Source organism: Emydura macquarii, unplaced genomic scaffold, assembly GCF_026122565.2.
Source record: "Emydura macquarii macquarii isolate MOO-44397 ecotype Brisbane River unplaced genomic scaffold, CSIRO-AGI_Emac_v2 contig_1348, whole genome shotgun sequence".
Taxonomy (NCBI): Eukaryota; Metazoa; Chordata; order Testudines; family Chelidae; genus Emydura; species Emydura macquarii.
Genome location: NW_027131485.1, coordinates 14,469,480 through 14,489,595, shown reverse-complemented (window position 1 = coordinate 14,489,595; position 20,116 = coordinate 14,469,480).

Here is a 20,116-nt window from a genome sequence, read left to right as displayed (position 1 = left end):
AATTCCAATTGTTACACAGTAATTACAATAAGTGCTATTAGCAAATTCAAAATACAACTTCAATTTTAATTATTATCATGAAACAGTGCAACAAGCAGGTGCATCTGAACATCAACAGGTGGAAGAGCAATTACAGATGTTTGCATATTAGAAAAAATAAATGCACTCATCTTTACTTTATTCTCATCTTACTCTGTTATCAGGCTGCTATATGGCAACTTGTTTACTTTACAGTGTCCCTGAAGTATGAGCAGGATACAAACTTTAAGAAACAATGTACTATGCGAAAAATAATCAGAACAGTAAAAGTCTATATTTTGTATGCATACGTCTGGGAACATAAATAAATAGACGGATCAGTCATGTCACTGCCAAACTGGATCTGATACGTGGTTCATCTAGTTCAATATTCTGTCTCTGGCAGTGCCCAGTATCAGATGCTTCAGAGGAAGGTGCAACAAATGTTCTAATTCCTAGTAGTCAGGGATTGGTTTAAACCCTAAAGTTTAATATTTAATCAAATCTGGGTTGCAGAATGCCAAAAGGGTGGGACACAGCAGGGGAGGTGGTGCTTATTGTATATTAATCTCTCCCTCACACAAATGGATTTTTATCAGATTTATGTTTCAAAAATCAGCTGTCTTTAGCCAAAAGGTATGTTTACATGTTGTAAAAAATTGCCATGGAACCGACTGGCAACACTACAAATATTTTTCAGAAATAGCTACAATTTTTGGAGGTATTCTTATAATAGGTACCAGACAATTACAACACACCTTATATTTGACTAAGCTCTGTAGGCTGGAGACATAGCCTATAGCATAGTTCCTATGTATATAATAATTTAGACGTCTTAATTCAGTCCTGACTCACTGAAAGGCAAGCCATCCACCTCATCATAATCTCCACAGGTTCTCAGGTGATATGACTGCCTATAAGTCAATCCCATATATACCCCAGTTATAAGCCAAAACAAAATAATTTTTCTTCCAAATTGCCACCTGAACAAATCCAGAATCCATACTCCGGTGTCATAACACCTCACACAGCCTCTGGCACTACAACACCCCACATGACTTGTTGCATTACATGTGAAATTTTCTTTCATTTCAATCTGTATGGGTTTGCCCTGCCCCCACCTAGCATTTTTTTTTTATTCTCAGATATCTCATTCAGCTGAAACCACAGTGTTTTCATGATGAAATCATTTAAAATGGTTTGCACACAACACCATATCTAAAATCAAGTTTCCCCAAAAGACTTGCAAACCTGAGTGAACCTTTCAACAAGCCTACTATATTATGAGTTACACATTTGTAATCAAAGTTGTTTTTATTGCAAACATTTTGCAGATATCTGATTCCACACACTTTTGCTGATAAGTACTTGAGCTATCACAACGTTACAATTTTTTGGGTCCAAATCATACCTCTGCTGAGAGGGTTAGAGCCAGGTTCACTGTTAACAAAACCCTGAAACAGGACAGAATCAATATTTGTTGAATGGATAATGACATTTTTGTTGGATTAAAAAAATGCACCTTTAGGGTAGCAGTTTTTACTTTTTTTTCTTTTTCTAAAAAGACACATGGAAACACCTAACGCCCCTGCTTTCTTTGTAAATTTCAAAGAACACCACATGGTTAAAAGAAAAAAGCAAGAACACCACACCCAGTTATTCCTAAATGCCTGGACCAAATGTTCAAGTCATCCATGAAGTAGAATGAGAGGAAGGGAGTGTTCTTATTCCTGTGTTAGGGTGCATAGTCCAAGTCACAATCTAGCCTTTAGTTATGTTGGTTCTGGACACTTTTTGATCAGTGTGAATACCAGTGAGACACAGTACGCCCGATTTGCAGATCAATAAGGTTTAATGTGCAAGGTTTTCTATAAATATACTAGTTAGATACAAAGCCTAAAATTAACTACAATATATCATACTCACTAAGTCTGGAGAGCTAAGCAGCCACTCAGAAGGCTGTATACAGGAACGGCTTTCTTCAGGGGCCCTGCCAGGGAGTCAGTGGCCTCTGGTCCAACCAGCAGCACCTCGCGCAGAGTCAGGTGTTGACGGAGCGCCTCCCTTTGTCTAAGTGGTAACTACTTATACCCTTCCATGAACAACCTTCACCTAATTATCTCTTTCTCATTATCATATATGCTAATTACCTACTTTAGTTTTCCACCCTTAACTACATTTCATTCTCATCATAATAATTGGGGTCGTCAAAACAACATCTGGTGATAGGAGGGGCGGTGTAAAAGTATGCCCCTTGGCAATAAAACAGTGTACCCCAGACGTTCAAGGATAGCTTCTTGTTCCCATCACCATTATCTATGTGCAGCTGCAAGCATACAGTATCTGTATTTTGTCTTATTACGTGCCGTGCTATGCAGAAACTGAGACATCTATACTGTTATTCAGTCTCTGCCAACTGAAAGATGTCATACTACAGGGGTCAGAATAGCTAAGCAAGCAACTGAACACTATGCTAAGCCTGTAGGACACTGGTCAAGCAACAAGTACTGGGCCTCCAACAAGTTAAATATCTTCACTCATTTTAAACAAACACTTCACAGTAAATTTAATAGCTAAAGTAAAAGTGGTTGTGTTTGAATGAAAAGCCTCCATCCACTTGAGTGCCACTCTTGTTTGTATAATTATCACGAGTCTCAAAAAGAGTGCTTCTGTAGTAGCAGTGTAGCATGGAAAAGCTCAGAGTCCTATGGTTCAACCAAGAGTCATCTGACTGCTAAAACAGAAGGCTGTCCTCTTGTGATTACCATCCAGAGGGATTAAATAGACTTTCTGATATCAGCTGTGGTTGGAGTAGTTGTAAAAAATAAATGATATGCAAGGGAAATTTTACACCCTACACACAGTTCTTCAGAATCTACGTGATATATTATTAATAGAGACTCCAGGTTGTAAAGGCTTTTTTTGGCATTCCAGTAAAATCGCAGGAGACAGAAAGGACTGACATTAGTAGAATGATGAAATGAGCAAGCTGGCTTCTAGGTTTGCTTCATGGAGCAAAGGATGGAATAAAAAGTCAATGTCCCATGTTTGTTCACAGAAAAGATGCAGCAGCAACAAACTTAACTGAGCTCAGGCCTCTTCAGGGAAAAACTAAAAATAAGCACTCTGCCAGGGGCAGATGAAGGTTCCAAGAGTTACTTCTGCAGGCTTAAGAAACAGGTGAAGTTCCTCCCCTTAGCTCCATTCTTTGTGTAGATCAAGAAAGGCTACACGATGGTGCTTAGGAAGAGAGATCAGCAAAAAATGCCTAAGCATATTGGAGATCCACTTTGATTTGTTTGTACCTGTCTTATACAGTTGCACAGATAGCCCTGGTGACTATGTGTAGGAGTGAGGACGATGATAAGGTCAAGAAGAATCTAGAGGTGATGTATTTAAATTTACTGAAGAAAGGAGAACATCTTATCTTTACCATGATGCGCTTAAGAGGGGTGGTCCTTAGGTTTCAAAGACCACTCCCATCTCTCCAGGAAGCTAAGAATTAAATGCAATCATGATGACAGAGGGGAATAACAGATTTTTCAGTTTACTTAGAATTTAAAAAAAATGTGTGTAAGACTGAAAACAAAAATTACTGGTAAATAGAAAGGAAAAATATTCACTTCCATCAAATGACACTTTTTTTTTGACCAAATCAGTGATCTTGACCACTTTGAAATGTGTTTGAATTTAAAATAAAATTAAAGGAAATTTTGAAACAAAGGCATTTCCAAACCAAAAAATTGAAAACTTTCATTTAAGAAAATTGCTAAACATTCCTTTTTATAATTTTTTTCATTTTAGGATTTTTTCAAAACAAACAATTTGGCAAACTCAACATGAAGTCATGAAACATTTTGGCATCACCAAATCTACATTTTTTTTGCCAAAATAATTTTGTTCAAAAAATTTTATCCAGTTCTAGTACATAGCATTTAAAGTGGTAGAGTGTGTGTGTGAGTCTAATGGCTCCAGCACACTGGGGCCTCATAACTGACCTTATGAGAAGTCCCAGGAAGGTGGCATACAGCTACTACTTCTCTCTCACCTACTTCTGCTTGTCCAGAGAAGTGTTGGCATGGTCAGAACACTTCTGCAGCCTGGCTGCTGAAATGGCCTTTGCAGCCAAAGACAGCTGAACAGTTTAAAGCAGCCTGGGTGCTGCTCTGAGTTGTGCCTGGGGCTGAACCAGCACCAGGATCAAGAAAATATCAAAGATTTCATGAAGCCACCTTTACATTCCCACATCAGGTCCTGACTAAGCCAGACCCCAATATTCAGCACAATATATTATATATATTGCAGAATTTGTCTTTACATTCTCCTCATCTATAAGAAGGCTCTTTATCACTAAAGAAATTGGCATGGATGACCGTTTACATTTTCCACAACTGAAGGTATTTGAAACCTGAAACTTCTAGTGAAGAAATCCTTTCTTCATCATTGTTCAGCTGAAGATAGCTCACATATTTTAGCTAATCCGTCAGCTAGCTGGCTTAGCTGCTGACTTCCTTAGCAGATTGATTGTAGGAAGCACCAGAATTCTCAGGACACCTAGCAGGGTTCAGTTTTACCAGTGAAGTCCTTGGAATTTCTGAACTAATGACAGAAGCATTGGCCCCAATTTGTTCTTATCTCTCCAATCACATTTTATTACTCCAGCTTTTGTTTATCTCATTTTACAAGCACTCCAACATATATGATGTCTTATTTTTTCAATTTAATGTGGCCAATTTATTTTCATCAAGGTGCATTAGCCTCTTCCATGTGTAGGGCAGCTTAATGCTTTACAAAGTAATAGCATCAGCTGCTTTGATTTCCACTTTATCACTCAGTTATATATTTCACTATCCTGTTTCCTTTCTGAGTACAGTCATATACTGCAATGATAGTTTTAAAGATAAACCACTAAAGCTAAATCCTTTTTCTTGCCCTCAGTACTTCAGGGCTCTTTAGTTTATCACATGCTCCCTATTTTCTGTTCTTTAGAGTTGTGTACTTTAAGAGGTTCCTATCAAGATATTTTTCATCAGTTTAAAACAATGTTTACTACTGGGCCTGAGTCTCAGTTACATAAATTTCCCAAAGGCCTTAAGTGTAAGTGAAAATCAGACCTATGGGTTAAAACAACTCTGCCATGGAAGCTTGAAAACTAGAAAGAGAGAGACACTGTGTAGTGTTTCCCTTCTATCTCCATGTATGCTAATTTCTTTTTGTAGGACTCCTATTGTGAATTGAACAGAGGTTGAGGGTCAGGACTCCTGAGTTCTATTCCTGATTTTGCCACTGATTTGCATTGTGACTTTGGGTTTGTGCCTCAGTTTTCACATGGAAACAATGGAATAAGCCCAGGGCATTGGGAAGTTTTATTAATTAACATATAAAATTATTTGCTATTGTACAGTGCTTTGGTATCCTTGGATAGCAGGTGATATACAAGTGTGAACTGGCATATTCATGTTGGAATCAATTTAAACCAAAATAAAAAATGCAACAACATATTATTTTAAAAAGAAATACAAAGAACCACCTGGGCATGGTAAACACATGTAAGAAAAAAAGCAATGTTAAATTGGGGGTGCGGGGGGGAATGTTTTGTGGAAAATCCATCATGCAATCAAAAAATGGCTTCAAGGTTCACTAATTCCACAAATTATAAAACAGAGTGGATGAAATTCACTTCATTTAAAGATGGATTGATCCCCTCATCTGCAGCCGTAGTGCAGGGTTGCAGTGCTTCCTACCCAGGGCAAGTGCTTCCTACCCAGCTCATAGTCTGTAGGCTTATGGGATGTGCTTTCCCTGTATATCACTTACATTCCATATAATGGCCATGAATTGAGTAGCACCTCCTTTGTACAATTGGAAGCAAAAGAAGGGGCAGCTCTTGATATTCTTTTTCTAGTGAACACTTTTAACATTAGATTTGCATTGTTTGGGATCATTCCAGTTTCCATTAAACTCAATCTGAGTTCTGACAATGCATTTCAATGAGAGCAGGATTGAGTGCATAGAGAATCACCTGAGGAATAAAGTGTTGGTACACCATACAAATACATGTCCTGTATAGAGGCTGTGTACTATTAAACATACATATTCATGCCTCTTCATTACAGATGATTTTCCTCTATCCATGTATACCGAGTATTATCGCATTTTTACAACTGTAAATTACATCAGAAATGCTGACTCATGAAACTGATGTTAGAGATATTTATTTATACTAAAGAAATCAATCCCAGATCATTTATAGCTTCCTGCACTATTATTTTTTTCTGGTATCTAATTCATTTTGGATCTTCATCCTACATTGTATTATACATATGAGCCTCAGGAAATTGAGAGGGATGGCAGCAAACATAAATAATATTAGCAGGTGCAAATATGGATTTGGACAAGTGAGTAAAAATTAGCCGTACATAGGTAAATCTCCCTTTTGTTTGGAGGTTCACTGATGCACTCAAAAGTTTGAATTCTTACCTAAACTATCCAATGGAAGGCTATGGAAATGAAAAAATATTTATTGAATGAATTTTACAATAACAGACAATTTTTCAAACCAGAGAGATTTGATAGTTTGTGTCTGCTTCAAGTTTTGGGCTCTTTTATGTCATATTTAGAGCTGAGTGAATAATTTGCAGTGAATAAGTAATCTAATTAATTTAGCCTCATTCTCTGCTCATGGGTGATCCATAAGCAAATCTCAGTTTCCTCACATTTATTTTTGTTCCATCTTTTGAACATTCTGGATTAATGGCAACAGTTTTATGAGAATATTAAATAACTGATATGCAAAAACTGAGATGTTAGCTAATAGTGGTTGTTCTAATGAGTCACTTTTCCCCCGGATTCCTGATTGGATGAGTGCACGCATTTCTAGCATGCAACTTTAAAATTCAGTTTCCTCAGATAACTCCTGGACTTTTTTTTCTTTTCTGTGAACATCAATGCCTCTAAAGCTTCATCTCTTGGAAGTTTTCAAATAAAAAATACAAGAAGATTGTAAGCAGGGCTGAGACAACCCCAATTTTTTTTATTTAATTATTCACCCAGCTCTAGATGTACCTAGTTTGACTATCTTTACTAAGATTAGCAGGTTTCACATTGTTTTGACATGATAGTAAGTAAAACTCAATGTTTTTTCCTCCCATATTTGCTCTTGCTATTTTTAAACAAAGCAAAACTGAAAGGAGAAAAATTAATACAAATTGAAACCAAAGGAAAACGTTTGTATGAACTGCTGTGAAGCAAAACTGCTGCATTTCTCATGTCTCTTTATTTCATCTATCAGTCTATGAATGTACCTATCGATGTATTATCTATCCTTAGACGGGATAGTCTATCCTTAGACGGGAGGTCTTCTCCCTCTCCTTCTATTAATATGAAAGGCCTTACATGCAAATGTAAAATAATATGACAGGTGTGCACCATCATAGCTGAAGAGTGAGTGGGAATGAACATTGAGATAAGTGAGTACAGAAAGAGGCCTGATCCAAAGTCCACTGAAGACAGTGGAGTTTTTTCCCCTGACTTCAATAAGCTCTGGATCAGAACCTTCCAAATTAAGACACTTGTTTGTTTTCAGTCCCATCATTCCCATCCCATTTGTTTTCATTCTCATCAAAGAATATCAAATTTAAGATTTTCAAACTTGTGGTGTAAAAAAATGCTCAGAGATCATTGTCAAACATGGCAAGGGCCACCTTTAGGGGATTATTTTTGCCCAAGTAATGAGTGACTGAAAACAGGAATGGCTGTTTATGAATGTTGTTGAGATTTCAAATACATGTTATCTCCTTTCAGACAATGGAACAAGAATTGTATTTAATAAGCAATTGATTTTATTTATTCATTTTTGCAGCTTTTCCAAATAACAAGAAAAGAGCAGCTATGGAAACAAATCAGAAAAGCTCCAAAATCTTTATTCATAAAGCTGCTGGAGCCATGCAGTGAAGACACAGGAAGCATATGCAAACATGCTAAGAAAATTATTTCTATCAGCCTACACTATTTGAAAGCAATTGAAAAGTTTCCATTGGAGGAACGGTAATTTTCATGAAGCAAGTTAGAGGAATGCTCATCTGCAATATTATAAACCACAGTCACTTTAAATCTTACATTTCCACATTTATTAAACCACAACTAAGCGGAATCATGCTGCTACTCTATCATGTAGTTTTTTAAAGCAATATCATTACCTAATCATTTTGAGAGAGCTTTATTTTTCAAACCAGAGAGAGAAATGAAGATGCATTACCTTGAATTGCATATTATAGCTGGGCTATACCATGCCTGACTGATCTTCGCTTACTAAAGTCTTTTTTCTCCCTATGTAAACATCACAAAGATTTTGATGGAAATTCATATACAGACAAACACAGTTCTGGTGTTGCCATTTCTTTCGTTTATTGAAAAAATCTAAAGCAGACCAAAAATGTAACCTTTCACTCCTATTTCAAGATGTATATGTTGTTCTAATAGCAAATATAAGCTTCAGCAGCTCACAAAGCTAGCAGTCAATTGCCCATGACAGTCAGTCATTTGCAGGTCATTATGATGTTCTTAAACCCCTAATCATTCCAACTTATAAGCAAACAATTTCTCTATTTTTCAATATTCCTCCAGTATTTAAAACGAGGTTTTCCTTGACTCCTGACATTAATTTGATAAGAGCTAATGGATATTCATCCAATGATTACCTGAGTCATTGTGAGATTCATCTGGGATAATCATCACAATTTAAAAGTGTCCATAAGACTCAGTTGCAGCCACTACCTTGGATATACTCCTAAGCAGTGAGTGCTTTCCACCACTTCAAAGCTTCATTTTGAATTACCAAAGCCTATTTGAACATAGCCAAGATTCAAATAGGCTTTTGTAATTTAAAACAAAGATTTATGTAACCTTCAAAGGTGGTTGTGGAAATCCACTTATCAGAAGGATTAAATACAAGATGGCAACCAGGAGCATGTGTAGCAGAATCCCTGAGGGCTTTTCTGTCATGAGTACAAATTAGTGAGTTTTTACTGCAATGTATATATGTATTAAAATATGATGTGCTTCCTTGTACTTTTTTCCTTCTTGTCAATTCACCTGCAAACCACAATTCTGCCTATCCAGCTATCTAAACACATACTGGTGAAATTGTGACATTAGAGGTAGCTTTCTTTCCCTTATGTCCACTTTCCATCTCTACACTCTTCCTTTGCTATGGATAGATGAACATTAGGCAGGAGGCCGGAGGACACAGGCTATCAGTTACCCACTCCTCTAATCCTTCCCTTATCCCCTTTGTTCCTTATTCTTCCATGATGCACCCACAATATGAGCAATGTCTCAGTTTACTTGCATACTGCAATCCTACTTGTTGAAATTAAAGGAGCTGGTGTACCTGGAAGATGAGGTGTACAGAAAGACACTTAGGCTGTGGTTATATACCAGATTGATATATAATAGGTTTACCTATGTTTATAAAAAATATGTATTATTGACACAAGTGACTGAAACAGCACTGTATGTTTTGGTATATCGGGTAATTACATATTCCAACATTAAAAGCAGGATTTTCCTCTGAACAGATTGTATTTCTTGAGACCTTCTCTCAGAAATCATATTAGAGTAGATTTCCTTATATATATATATATTCACACATACACATATTTATAGTACACACATATCCATATATAAATATAGAACTAATGAAATTAATGTTTTTCTCCGAATATAAACAAAGACTTTAACCAATAACCAGTTATGGTGCAGTTATGGTCTATCATTAACATACATATAGAAAAGCAGAATGAAAAAAATTGCCCCATTCACAGAACTGGGGGATCGTTGTGCTTTGCAGGTCCCATAATCTGGGACAGGCTGGTTGTGGATTATTTTAATAGATGCAGAAAGTATATCAGAATCAGCAAACTAGTAATTGCTCTTTACAATTAAATATGAAATCCAGAAAGCCAAAAACAAACAAAACAAAAAAAACTTATCTGCACTACAGGTATTTGGAGAAGACCAAAGAAGCCTGGGTGAAGTTGGCATTTTTAGAATATACTACAGGGAGAAAAGCCAATAGTTTAGCAGAGAAATCCAATACATCCCTGAGTTTATTTAAACTGCTTATGAATTTCAAAGCCTGAGTAAATAGCCACCGATAAATATAAAGCAGCAGCAGTTAGGAAGCTGTTCCTATGACCTACTGCAAAGATCAACAGTATAATATGGTTCAAATATAATCCACATAGTGCTAAACAGTTTAGGTTTACTCATTGCTTATGAGTCAGTCATCAGAGTTAAAACTCTTTCTTGAATGCTCTATATATCAAGATGTGCATATGAGGAGAGATTGAAAAGATAAGGCTATTTAGTTTAGAGAAGAGACAAATAAGAGGTGACACAATAGAGGCATATAAAATTTAATAGCATACAGAAGGTCAATCTGGTGCTCCTATTTACCCTTCCACACAGTGCAGCAACAATAGGACTTTTAATGACTGTTCCATAAGAAGAAAAAAAAACCCGTAACATTCATTATAATTATTTCTGCTGGCACGAAGGTGCGGCTAAGGGCTTTACAAACAGAGAAGGCGGTACAATCCCATCTGATCAAAGCAAGAATCTGGGACTCGATTATATTTAAGATTCACACTCCCATCCTGCAGGATATATGTATGCGCTTACCTTTTTTCACTCTGCGTAGTCCCAAAGAAGTCCCATTGGGACTACTTACAGTCCATAAAGATAAGCATGTGCATATGTCATTGCAGGATTGGGGCCTTAGAATAAAAATTCTCAGAGGGAGGGACCACCATTTACTTTATACTTGTGCAGTGCCTGAATTGTTTGAGGACTCTATGTGGTGCCACAATATAAATGTTATCGAATAATAGTAATTCATTATATGGTGGACGTTCATGTTGATTTTCCATAAAAAATAGTTTTTGGATAATTCAACGTACAGTACTTGTTATGTTGAGACCAATCCTGTATTGGTAGAGAGATGGACTGGGTGGCTTGATAGGTCTTTTTCCATATCTAATTTCTATAATGCTATGTTAGCCCCTTTCTTTCTTTTTTTATTTACTTGTACTGAAGCAAATCATTAGGAAGAAAATGTTGTTTCCCTTCATATACAGCTTATGACTGGCAGATTCTGTTGTGAAACATTTGTTTTAAATTCCTATGGAAACTGAACTTATCTCTCTCCTTTTTCTGTTTTTAAATATTCATATTACTGTTTTTTAAAAAAGTTAAACTTTCACTTTATGGAATATCTCATGAAAACCACCTTGTAGAAAATAACTGTTGGCTTTTCTTCCTTTAAAAGGTATTTTTAAAGTACTATCATTTAAATTGCTTATCAAAATGATCAACTGGTATATACAATACTGGAGAGTTTCACTCTTATGAAAAGAATGGGCATCTTTTGGTAACTGCATCAAATAGGCTGATGACACATTTATTGATAAGATGGATATAGATAATGATTGTGCATTCAATAATTTTTCCCACCTGTTATTGCATCTGTAGTGCTAAAACTGGGTTGGAATGAGGAACAGAGTCACTTCTTGATGGTTTTCCCAATACGAGCGAAAATTATGTTCCAAAGGAGAGGAAATACTACCTAAAGAATTTTGCAGTTCTGACACATAGGGTAAAGTTCCTCTGTGAAGCTGTCCTAATATTTTTTTGTCTAATATTCAATTTTTATAATAATCTCCAAATTGTACAAACACCAAATAAAATCTAAAATTACCAGCAGCAACCAGTATATAGTGTATAGCAGCTTGGTATATGCCTTCTACAACATTTTAAATATACTCATAGATTTCCAGCTAAGTGAGGACAAGCAATTCCCCACCACCACCAGACTTTTAAGACACTTTCTGTTTTAAAATTCATCCTGTGTTTTATAAAAATGCCACAGCATCTAAATGCTGAAAAACGTGTACCTGGTTTTGATAAAAGGTCATGTTGATTTTTCATGCTGAAAGGTTCATACTTCCCTGTTTAGCATAAATGGGAAATAGTTACAATGAAAACAAAGTAGGCTCAATGATCAATTGTACTGCATTTTTGTTGTCTCAGGCTGGATGAACGAAGCTGAAGAAGAAAGAGTTTAAACTTTCCTATAACATTGTGCAGGGATCACAATGTATAAGAACAACAGGACACTTCCCGAAGCCTTTATAAATCCCAGCAAATACATCCCACTCACAGTCATTTTGGTTTCTTGAAGGCTGAAAGCCTTTGAGGGATTTGCACCTGTTAAACATCTGTGACAATACACTTAGACAGATATGCAATATGTGTGGACAGAAAATACCTTTTTTCCTTTTAAATCCATTATATGGTTTCTGTTTATAATTTCTTACCACAGAGTTAATATACTTTTATTGGCTTTCTCAGTTTATCATGAGAGAACTGCAATGCCATTGGTCTATTTTAATTCATGTAAATTAAAAATAATAGAAAAAACCCAGTACTAAAGACAGACAAGGTGTAAAATGTTTTGTTTTGGGTTTTTACTTGTTATTTTTCTGGTCAAATTATTATTCATATTGTGTATGATGCAAAACATTATTGTATTCAATTCATTGGAAAATTTATTTATGTTTTTCAGTTTTGCACATTTTCAATATGCATCTTATTTTCTTCAGCGACTCTTGAAAATTGAAATGCTTTGTAGGAGCAGTTTAACAATCAGCATCTCTATGAAGGACAACTCTTTCTCTGCCACATTCAAAATCATTTATCTCTGGAAGACCTTTCCTTTCAAGGTCTCATTTTTGTGTCAGAGCATCCATTTTGACTTTAAAAAAAACAAAATAAAAAAACCCAAAACCATGATGCGGAATTTTTAAATATCCTGGCCCTAGACTATTTTTTGTGTCATATTGGCTTGAACAACCCACTCTACTGTTTTCTTTTATGTATGTTCCTATCCTGCAAATTAGTATCTTATTTAGCTTATCACACCATTCATCCAGACAGATCCCAAAGACAATTGCTAAGTCAGGCACACCCTTTGCTGTTATTTTCAAGGACTAGCATAGGACTCTAGCCTCAGGCAAAACTCACGAGGATTTCAAGTTCAGGAGAGGAATTAGCTTGCACTTGGAACTGATGTGAATTTTGCCTTAGGGTAGGTAGTGCACAAGAGAATGTCAACAGGAGCACTGGGAGGAGTGCAGGATTAGATCCGTAAAACTGACATGCTCCCACCATGTGTGTGACAATGAATGTCAAAGCTGAGGAGCAAAATGTTACCAGAATCCATCACGGAAAACAAAATAGTATATAAAAATAGCTGGCTGCCTGAAAAGTGATAATTTCTAATACCATATTGCAAACGCTTTGGTGCAAAATTTATGAAGTTCAGTCCTCAGCTGATGTAAATTGTCATAATGTCATTGGCTTCAGTGAACCACAACTTTCTGGTTAAGAAATCTCCAATCATTAGGTCAGGCCCGGGAATGAAGAAACATAGAAACAAAAATTTCTGAAAAATTTCTAAAGCATTTTTTTCCTGACCAGCTCTCCTATCTGCTAAAGTACACTGAGCTAGCCAAGGCATTAATTTTACATTGAATACTGCAGGGGTTCTCCAAACTTTTACTTTTGATACTACTTTGTAAATGAGGGAGATATCTGTTCATAGACACAACTCATCCTTAAAACCCTCCACTATCTGGTTCTCAAATTATTTATTTCTGCACATCACCAGAAAGGGCTCTGCAGACCACTAGTATTCCATGGACTATCATTTGAGAATCTTGGTAATATTCTAACCTTGTTATAAATCAATACAAGGTAGGTGACACAGTACTCTAATTAGTCTGTGATGATCCTGATAGTTTTACAAAACAAAGCAATTCTGAAATCTCAGTAGTTACTTTGAAAATGAGGATATATATACTTTGTCCTCCCTGAAATGTCTGTCTCAGTTAAGCAAAGGACAAATTTTGTCCTCATCTGAGCTTGAGAAATGCTTTAACTTTTCTTTATGATCTCACGTTTTTGTCAGTGGATCTGAGGAAGGTCATAATGGAAGCAGAATAAATAAGTATTCAAAGAGATAGCAAGTAAATATTAAGCGGGAATATTTTAAAGGCACAAAGGGGAGCAGAACAGGACACCTAACTCCCCTTTGTGTCTTTGATAGTGTCCTGTTAAGGCCCTACTGAACTTTTCCACTAAAAGAAAAATAATAGGAGACAGTTGAGAAAATGTGTGTGATATTTCTTAGGGTACCCAGGACTGTGAGTTATCGTTACCCCCTGCCTCCATTGTGAGGAACTCTTGCTTGTACGTACCGGGGTGCCAGCTCCCTAACACCACCAGCTTATTAGCCACTCAAACACTCTCCTCCAGGCTATACAAGCTGTTGCTTTGCCTTGCAGGTTAACAGTTGGTGCGCCCCAAGTCCCTTTGAAGCATTACCCTGTGATATTTAGTCCTTGATACTGGCTACTCTCAGAATTAGTAGGTCTGCGGTTCCCAAAGGAACAGTATACACAGCAGCTTATAGGATTCAGCACTGGAACACCACAAACTGAGATATATGTATAGTGAAAACAAAAATAAGTTTATTATCAAAGACTAGAGATTCCAGCACTAGTGAATAAGGATAAAATGAAATAAATGGGTACATATAAAACAACATAATCATAACGCGCTTTCTAGAGACTGGATTTAACAAACAGGTTAACCTCCTATCTAAAGAAGCTTTATATCATGCAAAGCATCCTGCTCATTCTGCAGCATTTTCAGCCAAGGCTGGTTGCGATCCTATTTTCATGAATGCAAACGCACTGTCCATTTACTTCCTAGGTGCAGAATGAAGAGGTTTTTTCTTTCTTTTTCTTTGTCTTCCAGATATACCCCCTCAAAGTTCATAGGTCTTGCCCACAGACAGGACAACCATCCCTGGCTTATTTTCCCTGTGCACTGCTTCCCTGTTGACTTCACATTGTTACATTAACATTTGACTCTAAGTAAATGGTTTCTATTGTGTTAGCTTACAATGCTTAATTTACATCCCAGCAGAGAGACAGGTGACTAAACATCTCTTGTCTGACAGAAAATCTGTTTTTCACCTCTGTTGGTGCTTAACACCTTGATGCAGTTTATAAGAACATACTTTCAGAATATATATATAACATCTTACATAGTATCAGCACTATTAACAGGTGTACTATATAGCTGAGATTAATTGATAAATTGGGGGGCTTTTTCTCTCTCTCTCTCTTCTGGGGTTGAGAAAAAAGGTGGAGCTTGATTTGTTTACATTGATAGAAATGGAAATAGAGGTCAAAGGTGCCTTGAGCTTTTGGAAAGATGCCTTTAAAAAATCTAACAGGTAGAGTGGTGAGGAACATACTGCAGAGCAGTGGGCTCTTTTCTGTGTAACTGAGGTAATTTTGCTCTCCTCTATTATCAGCATTCAGTATTTATTTTATGGTAAATAACCTAATGATGATAACAGAGAAATAATACTCCCATTACACACACACAAACTGCAGCAATAGAATGCTTTCTACTTTGTTTGTTTGCCATGCTATGGCTAAAGGATGGGGAGAACTCATAATGTATGCATATTGTAAGAGACTGCATTCATTTTGAATACGTTCACTTTGGTGACATTTGTGATCATTAACTACAAGGCTGACTTCTATTGCTGACGATTTTTTCCAAAATGAGGCGAGATTTCTATCCAGTTACAGTATATTGAGCTCTATAAATTTCAGTCCCTCCAGTGGTTGTAGGTGTCTATACAAGGGAGAAATGAAGAGTGATTTTAAATTATTTATGCATTGCTTTACATTTTTTTTCTCCCCAAAGATTGCTGTACACTACACTCAGTGGATTAAGGCACAGTCATACCAAGAAGGATGGAGAGAAATCAGATATCAACTTCCCATTCACTAAGCCAGTGCAGTGACCCTGTTTGTCTTGGTGAAAAAGAATCAAGTCCAAGTTAATGCTTTGATCAGCTTCTGATATGCAACATCCAGGAACACTATGGTTTGCGTTCTGTGTATGGCTCTGGTTCTGTTGGCATTTTTTCCATTTTTACTTTTATAGAGATCCTATGATTATATGGCAACAACATTATTATAAATTAGGGTGACAAAAGATTTTGGTTTTTTTTACATGTATAATCACTGAAAAGGGATCTCTCTTTTCCTAGCTATAGGTTATTAGTCTACAACCCTACAATAATCAAGATTACAAAGTCTTTCCGTCACCAGTGATAAGAAGAGCATCTGCTAAACTACTTAGGACAAAATAAGAGCTCAGTGGCTTTGGAACAATTTGTATAGTGGCGGGGGGGGGGGGGGGTGCTGAAAGTCACTGAACAAAACTGTAAATTGTGTATATGGTGGAAACCACTTCAAGCCAGGGGGTGCACCCTGAGCACCTCTAGTTCCAGCACCCCTGTAAAAGCAATGCTCATGAAGCAGTGGTTCCCAACCTTTTTGAGTGAAAACCCCACTAGTTAACACTAAGTAAAATAGATGCTTCCCACCCCTCCCCCACCAGCCATAAACACATATAACCCTATAAACACATATAATCATAATAATAAAACCACTAAATTACATTATAACAATAAATTACTTTTACCTGAGTAAGAAGCTACACCTTCTCTCGCGCAGCTGCCACCACATGCCTTGTGTGTCCTCCCTGCTCCCCCTTCCCATCCCTAATGGACTGAGGGTAATGGAGGTGGGCCCTGGCAGGTTGGCCGGGGCTGCTCCAAGCCCCCACTGGCATGGGGCTACTCCTCTCTGGCTGGGCGCTTGGCCAGTGTGGGGCTGGCGTGGAGCTCCGGGGCGCTGCTCCTTCGCTGTGGCTGACGTGGAGCTCAAGGATGCTGCGCCTGGTGCGGAGCTAGGAGGGCTAAGTGACCTCAATATTAGTGAAGCCTCATGGACCCCCTATAATCTTTGGAGCACCCAATGGGGTCCTAGCCCCCAGGTTGGGAACCGCTGCTTTAGGGTATAAACTGAATACCATCTGAATTAGAAGACATTTGCCATCAGTGGTTTTGCAAAATTATGTACAGCTATGGTAATATTGTGTGTGTGTGTGTGTTTGTGTGTGTGTGTGTAGGTGTAGATATAGATATACAGTCTTTATAACTTCATCTAAAGTACTTAGTATGACCATGGACAAATATAGGAGTCTGAAGTACAAGATCATTGGCCAGTTCCAGTATTGCAATTCTTATATACTTATTTAAAGTTGTGAACATGAGGGTATGATGAATTGGCACTCTCTGTACAACTTAGAAATTCTGGTTGATATTATGAAAAAGTTGTTGTTGTTGTTGGCAATCCCTCGGTGGGTTGAGGACGATCTCTTTCATGGGTTTTATTTTAGATGGGTCCTTTGATGACTGAGGAGTTCGATCCTTGAGCCACAGACGCATTGGCAGATGTTGCAGGTGATTTTGGAAGGCAGGGTTTGGCCATGATTGCTGCATGTCAGTTCTCTGTCCTTTCTTTTCTGGCTTTTTTCTGCTACCAGGGCAAAGTGATTTTCCTCAAAAGTGGTTTTTCCTTCTCTGACAAGTCTTCGCCAGTTACCCCTATCTTGAGCTACTGTCTCCTAGTGTGTGATGTTGATGCCACAAATCTTAATGTTTGCCTTGAGAGTGACTTTAAAACATTTCTTTTGGCCTCCCTGTTTCCTTTCTCCTTTGATGAGTTTGGCATACAGCAATTGTTTTGGTAGGCATGCATCAGGCATGTGCACACAGAGTCCACTCCTCCTCAGCTGGTGCTGGTAATCCATACTGAAGATACTGACCTCCGTGAGGACACTGGCGTTAGTGCAGCAATCTTCCCATTTTATGTTGAGTATCTTCAGGAGAAAGTGCTGGTGCTGGCATTCCAGGCTTTTCAGGTGTTTTCTATAGGCCACCCAAGTCTCAGAGCCATAGAGGAGAGTTGGGATTACCACTGCTTTGTAAACTAAAAGTCTAGTGTGTGTTCTGATGTCATGGTTGTTGCATATCTGGCAAGACAATCTGCCAAAGGCAAGGCTGACACAGAAGATTTTGTGCTGAATCTCGATGTCTATGTTTGCCCTCTGTGACAGATGGCTGCCAAGGTAGCAAAATGTTCTACATTTTCCAGTTCCTCTCTGTCAATATAGATCTTCTTTGCTAGGTTTGATGATTGACAAGGAGCAAGCTGATGGAGAACTTTTGTTTGCTGATGTTCAGGGTTAGCCCTAAGCTTTTGTAAGCATCAGAGAATCAGTTAAGGGCTGTTTGTAGATCCTCTTTTGAGTGTGCAACTACAGCACAATCATCTGCATACTCAAACTGGGTTATTGTTGCCAATGTTACTTTAGTTCTGGCACAGAGGTGAGAGAGGATGAAGAGGCTGCTGTAACATAAGTGCCTATGTGCACAGGCTCCACCACTGCTGACAGGTCCAGCAGCGGGTACACACCAGACAGATATAATGGGGGGTACTCAGGACCAACAAGCCTATTCAGGTACAAACATTTGGGACAATGGATGAACTGCAACTGCAGAAAACTAGTTTAGCTGACTCCTCTGAAAGAAATGGGGAAAGAAGGAGTAGTGTAAAGGTAGCCGAAAAAAAGAAGCCAGGAGCTTTAAAACAGTGAGCCACACAGGAACAGAGGGGGTGAGACAGGAAGAGGAAGCATAGGGCAGGAGGATGGGTGGACTGGCCATCTGGCAGTTCTGGCAAGTGCCAGAGGGGCGGGTGCACTCAAGGGCTGGTGGGCCAGTTGGTCCACCGTGGAAGTCTTTCATCAGGCCCTCCAGCTGGGCCTGGCCGAGTGCAACAGCTGCTCCCCCCTCCCGGCCCTGCCCTTTCCCCCCCACCCTTCTCCTGCCACGTAGGCCCAGTAGCATCCTGGCCAGAGTGTGGCGTCCACTCCCTCCTCCCGGCCCTACCCCTCTCCCACCACATGGGCCCAGCAGAACCCTCACTGGAGCACGGCAGCCGCTCCACTCCCTCTCTCAGTCCCGCCCCCTTCCCTCAGCCAGGCAGTCCATCTACCTTCTGGAATGATCCCAAAAGAACTCACAACTACCCTCTTTCCTCTCTTTGTTAGGTGGCTCCTGTCTCTTCCTAGCAATCCTTCTTCCTAGAACAACATCCCATGGTCGAAGAATCCAAAGCCCTCTCTCCAGCACCACCTGCGTAACCATGCATTTACTTCTGGATTTGATGGTCCCTATCTGGGCCTTTTTCTCCAACAGAAAGGATAGATGAGAACACCACTTGCGCCTCAAACTCCTTTATCCTTCTTCCCAGAGCCTTGTAGTCTGCAGTGATCCACTCAAGATCATTCTTGGCAGTGTCATTGGTGCCCATGCGGAGAAGTAGGAAGGGGTAGTGGGCTTGATGAGTTTTGGCAGACTCTCAATCACATCCTGAATTCTAGCTCCAGGCAAGCAGCACACTTCTCGAGTTTCCCGATGGATGACACCATCCCCCTGAGGGGGGGAGTCCCCGACCACCACTACCCATCTCCTCCTCTTGGAAGTGGTGGTCATGGAAGCCCAAGCCCCAGGACAATGCATTCCATGCCTTCCAATTGATGGGGTCTCCTTCTGATCCCTTCCCTCAGATGAATCTTCAAAACCATTCCCCCCAGTAGTACATGTGCAGAGAGCCTGAAAACGATGGCTTACTTCTATCTGCATTGGTTGTACAGGGGTTTTCCTCTTTCTTTTGGAGGTCACATCTTGCCAATTTTCTTCCCATTCTTCAGTCCCTCCTGCACTGCCCTCTCTGATTCTTAAGCATGCTGTGCCTGCAGTAACAAATTGTGACTTCTATCCAGAAAGTCTTCATTTTCTCTGATGCAACACAGGGTTGATAGTTGAGTCTCTAGTCCTTTAAACTTCTCTTCCAATATGGAGACGAGCTTGCACTTCATACAGACGAAGTCGCTTCTGTCCTCTGAGAGAAAGACAAACATGGCACATGCTGTGTAGGTAACAGCAGCTGATCGCTCACTACCCATATTATCTTTCGTCTAAGAACCTCTTCAGACGTATTTACTGCTCACCGAACCATGAAAGGCAAAACCCTGTGTG